Source organism: Humulus lupulus, chromosome 3 (assembly GCF_963169125.1).
Source record: "Humulus lupulus chromosome 3, drHumLupu1.1, whole genome shotgun sequence".
Classification (NCBI taxonomy): domain Eukaryota; kingdom Viridiplantae; phylum Streptophyta; class Magnoliopsida; order Rosales; family Cannabaceae; genus Humulus; species Humulus lupulus.
Window position 1 is genome coordinate 205,426,869 of NC_084795.1, and position 5,846 is coordinate 205,432,714.

Sequence of the window (5,846 nt, forward strand, 5' to 3'; positions counted from 1 at the left end):
TCTTGGGAATTCATTTCATATTTCAATTTATTCTGAAGCACTAATCAACCTTATTATTTCTTAAATACACTGTTGGCGAAAAACCACGTGAACAAGTGCAATCCCAAATTTTTACTGGAATAATATTAAGATTAATAAATAAGATTATTATACTAAAGTATTTTAATTAATAATCTAAATTTATTGTAGCTTTGAATTATAGCTCCATAGGTCCCCAGATCGGCTTTGTAAACACTGTACAAGGTAAGAGAAATAATAGAACAAGTATGGGTATATTTGTTAAGAAAATTAGTTTCCGGGCAAATACATAATTATGGTATAATTATGAAAATTATATTTATTATTCAATTAATTGTAATTTTCATAATTATTCATTAATTAGCTAAAATAATTAATTATGTCATCTTATTTTAAATTAGTTTGATAAATTAATTTATGTAACGTCCCAAAATTACCTAATAAGGCTTAGGTATGGCAATATGTGAAAATATGTTTTTAATTGCTATATTAATTGTAAATATGTGAATTACGTGATAATATGACTAGATGTGCATATTTAGGGGTATTAAATATGCATGTGGGCTCGCTTCTTATTAGAAGGGCAATTCTGGTAATTTGGCCCGTTGCGGGCATAAATGAGTATTTATGTGCATATATGTGTTATATGTGAGAGACCACATTATTATGTGGGTTTATTTGGGTTACTTGGCACAAGGCGATCCTAGGGAGCAAGCTAGCGGGAAAGTCACAGCGGGACCCAATACTTGACTCGGGGCGAGTCAATGGGTATTTTGGGTAATAGTCATTTAATTGGGTTATCAGGTTATGAAAATAAATAATTGGAGATATATTTGAAGTTAGAGAGTTTAGGAGGGAATATTGGGGAAATTTACCATTTTTCCCTCGAGGACGTTTTTGGTACCCCGAGCCTTGGCATTAACTTAAGTGACTTAAGTTAAATAAGACAAAAGGGAAGAAACACTTAGAAAGCTTACCTCACTCTTGTTTTCTCTAGACACTTTTCAAGTGAACCATTGAAGATAAAATGAGGAATTGGGTTAGAAACACAAGGAATTGGGCTAAAGTCTTGGGGATTAACTCAGTAGCAATTTGGGAGAATTAACTTTTATTACGGTAAGCTTTGAATTATGAGTTTTGACCATTTAATTATGTATTTTCTTGGCTGGTTCCTAGTGTTCTCAAACTCTTTAAGTTTGTGAATTGAGTTGGAGTTTTGATGAGTTTTGAGTTTGGTTTTTTGTTAGGTTTTGTTGCTGGGAACATTTTAGAGCTGTTGTTTTGGTTGAATTATGTTATTGGGAAGATTTTGGGTTGATTTGGTTGAGAATTGGCTGCTGAAAATTGGAGGTTTTTCTGGGTTCGAAGGGGTTGGGCCGCGGCTCGGTTCTTGGTGTGCTGCGCCCTCTAGAACAGATGGGAGTCAGGGATGAGGGCAGGCCACGGCGCCACTGTGGCTGGGCCGCAGCGTGTGTCTGCTAGATGGGGAGCCTGGGCCTCTAGTTGGAGGCGGACCACGACATAGGGGCATAGGGTCGCGACTCTGAAGGGATTTTTGGACCCCTAGAAGGTTTTGAGCACGGGAACTTAATCTTTGGGCTCGAGATTGTTTCCCACTACCTGGTTTAGTGGAACCCAAGGTCCCAGAGGTGAGAACTTTGTTCGGAAGCCTTTGATCACTTGATATTAATAGAATTCTATTTTATGGTTGTGACTTAGGGTATCGCTAAGGGCTCGGAAGCAGGATCGTGCTCGAGGGTCGTTCTTATTTATGCTTTCTTGGACCTAAGGTAAGAAAACTGCACCCAGAACGTGTTGTATGTGATTAGGGCTTGGCCTGTTTGTTATATATTAATATTATTATGGCTTGGACCCCAGGATTGGTTATGTTAGGCTATTTTTTTTTCTAAATGCTTGTTAATAAATGCTTAAGTGCTTATATTTGTTACATGAGTTCTATGGTTAGGGCATGTGGCCCTATCATGTGAATATGTTTAGTGTTATAGAAATGGTTATCCAATGTGATTATATGATTAGCATGAATATGTGCTTAATTTGTTGGGATGTGCCTATCCACATCTGTTTCTTATAAGTAAAGAATGTAATCCTGGATCATGGCTTGACTTATGAGTCAAGGACGGCAATAGCGCACTGTGCGCTGATCACAGGTCATTGGCCTAAACCAGAAACGTACTAATAGGTCGAAGATGAACCACAAGGATTGGGCTAGCTCTATAGCTAGTGAGACAGAGCTAAGGGTGAGGCACCAGGTGATTTTATGGTCACGTAGCTAGGGCATAGGCCCGAGAGTTGGCATGAAAGCCAACTAAATAAGGCAATGTCCTAGGTCAATCCAATGATCGTGTGTTTGAACTAAATGATTGGCTATGAATTAATGTTGTTGATTATTGTTGAATGGTTATTTAAAGTTATATTCTCTGTTGTTATACGTTCTATTTTCTTGTTGACCCTCGGCTCATGGGTGCTTTGTGGTGCAGGTAAGGGAAAAGAGAAAGCTTGACCAGCCATGAGTGGGAGAGCTTCGTTGGCGACGTGTACATATGCGGTTGCTCGACCATCATGATCAGGGTTATCTCAAAGGAACTAGGGTTATAGCCCTGTTTTGCCGTTTCGGCCGGCTAATTTAACTTTTGATGTGTATTTACCCTTTTTAATAGTTGTTTTGTAATATTTTGGGATCCCATATTGTATAACACTTTTGGAGTAAAAGTAAATATTTCTTTGACCAAAAATTTTAACACTAACCCTTGTCACTAACCTTAGTTACACGATTAAAGCTAAATGACTTGATGACCAAGTCTAAGACAATTTTAAGTACACAGCGTAACAGTCCTATATTAGGAGGGCGTTACAAGTTGGTATTAGAGCTGCCAAGGTTTAAGGTTCTTGAAGATTGGTCGTGCATGTACACTCGCCTCTAAAGGCAAGCTTGAGTCAGGGTTCGGGAACTATTATATGTTTTTATGTTTAAATGCTTAAACATGATATGAACGCCTTATCTGCATGCTTGTTTAGGAAGCATGAGATTATCTAGGAAGCTAAGCCACTCTACGAGCGAAGCACTGGGAGTCAATGACCTAGGAAGCTAAGCCACTCTACGAGCGAAGCAACAGAAGTTTCATGGGAACCCTAAGCTAAGACTTGGGAAAAATCCAAGTAACGTGAGGATAGACCTAAGGTATGCTCGAGGACAGCGCACGCCCGAGGAATGAACACTAGGTCTGAATCCTTGAGATATGAATAGAGTCCTAAGTTGTTTGTACTCAGGCATATCCCCAAAATAATCACCCCAACGATGAGAAATCCAAGTAACGCTAGTGCTGACTCAAGGTGTGAACAAAAATATAACATTGCGAGGCCCAGCCTAACTTGGTGAATTTCAGTTGCATACTCCGGGGACTTAGAGCCCATGAACAACGAGTTCACGACTCTCAGGTGGCGGAGGGTCGAGTAGCTGTACTCGAGGGTGGGCCGAAAAGCCCAAAATAGTATGACGGATGGTGTTTAAGTTACTCCCGAGGATAACAAGCCTAGGAAGAAAAACGAAATGCCCAAAGCATCAATTTTGAGATAGGAAACCTATAACCCTATAGTGCAATAGACTTCCTAAGGCATTAAAGTTAATCCCGATGACTATGTGCCTGGGAAACAACACTAAATACCTGAAGTGTCTAAGCACTAAAAGGAATATCTTCAAGATCTAAGTATAATGGTGGCCTAACTCCCAGGTTTTTGGGACTCTGGGATATAGGACTGCATTAAGTGTTCCCACTTGACCTCGCACTAAAAGTTAATCCCAAGGACTATAGGCCTCAGGGACAACACTAAGTGCCTAAGCCTATCAAAATAGTAAGAGAAGTTGATAAAGACTCGGGCTACCAAGATCTGAGCGCAAGACCTAAGTCTCTAAGACTCGAGGCCCACAAAATGTGGACAGGTTAAGGTTTCAGAATCTCGTGATGTTACGTTACGTTGGGTGGTGTGAAAACCCAGCTAAATTAATAAGACCAAATTGTATAATTATTAAATGTTAGCATGTTGATAAAAAATCAATAATGGTAAGAAAATTAGTGCAAGGTGCATAGAGGTTAAAAGGAATTTACAATTGAGCTCGGGGATTCAAGCATTTAGTTGTTTGTACCCCAGTAAACAAAGGCACATAGGACTACTTCAACAAAGAAAAAGAAATAAAATGACTTGGGGCCTTGCCAGGAGGAACTTCTGCCACCACTTCAATGATAAGATTTTCCTCGGGGCACGGCTTGCCGCCGCAGCTTCCTTTTCTTGGGCTGCCTTGGCCTCCTCAACCCAAAGACGCTCGTCAAGCATCATCTGTATGTTGGGCTCTTCAATGAATGAAAGGCCCATGTCCATGTCGCTTTTCCACACCACAAACAGGGTGTCATCTACCATCACATTGAGATCCCTCTCAAACTCCTCAGCTCGATCCCGAAGGATCTCGTTCTCTGCGCAAGATGTGGCATGCACGACTTCTTCTCTGGCCTTAACAACATCCTCTTGGACTCTAGCTAGCTTGGTGGCACGAGTTGAGGGCTCCTGGCTTCTCAGGAAAAGTTCCTCTTGAAAATCTATAAGCTCCGCTAAAGACTTGTCTTTGGCCTCCTCCACGGATCGGGTTTAACCTGCAGCATCTTCCATCAGCTTCGCGGAGATGACAGCTTCGACTGCTCTATGGCTAGCTGAGTCTCCAAGTCTAAGGCATGGGCCTTAAGATCCTCCAAGTCCTTCTTGAGCAAGGAGTGCTCCGCCAATGGGACCGCAGACTCCTTGAGTTGAGCCATCTCTTCCCGAAGCTCCTTCAGCTTGAAGGACCTCATAGTCACGATGTCTCCAAGTTGTTGGTTGAAGACAGCATTCTTCACCAAAACCATACTTGTTAGCTTGATGAATAAGTAAGACAAACAAATAAGGGAATTAAAGATTTTCGAGCCATACCCTCAGGGAGATGTAGCGGCTGGCAGCTATCAGCAGGATCTCATTGTCACTTCCACAACGAGCGAAGCTGTAGAAGGGCATCTCCACGGCGAGTGGGGCCTTCCTTTCTCCGACTCTCCCTGTGAGTAGAGGCTCCATCTCCTTGCGGCTAGGTGGAGCAACCAGAACCTGTGATTTGTCTTCCCACAAGTACTCTACAAGGACTTTGAAATCCTTGTTGTCTTCGTCAAGATGGGCATTGAAGTATTCGACTACCCATCAGTGATATTGCAGGTCTCCTCCCTCAAAGTGCTTGGGAACGACCACTAGGTGAGGTGTCCTGACTGAAGGAAGGTCAGACACCTTAGAAGGGATTTATTTTCCCTTCCAAGAGGGCCCCTCACCTCGAGGGGGGAGACGTCAAGGTCATTAACCTCTTCCGTAAACATTGGCCCTGGAGGAATGGCCAGATGGGTAGCTTTCGAGACTGCGAAAGCCGCCGAAGCAGGAGGATCGGCCACTGGAGCCAAAGGTATGAGCGCTGAGGGTAGAGGCACCGCAGTCGAAGCCTCCAGGGTGTCTATTTGAGAAGGACATGTCACCCTCTGTCGCTTCTTCCTAATCGAGTCAGACTGGCCCATGTTTTTTGTACAATGAAACAGACAAGGTTAGTCTTCAGAAGAAAAGGAAAGAAGTTATCTTTAAAAACAAACATGCATGCAAGGCGCAAAATAAATTTCCTCGGGATCCCCACCACAATAATGATCCTCCGAGTGAAGAGAGGAATGGGCAAACTCATTAACGAGTTGGCCCATTTCCTGTGTTGTGTTGGTGTTGTATTGACTAATCCTTATCACGTGGATGGACGTCAC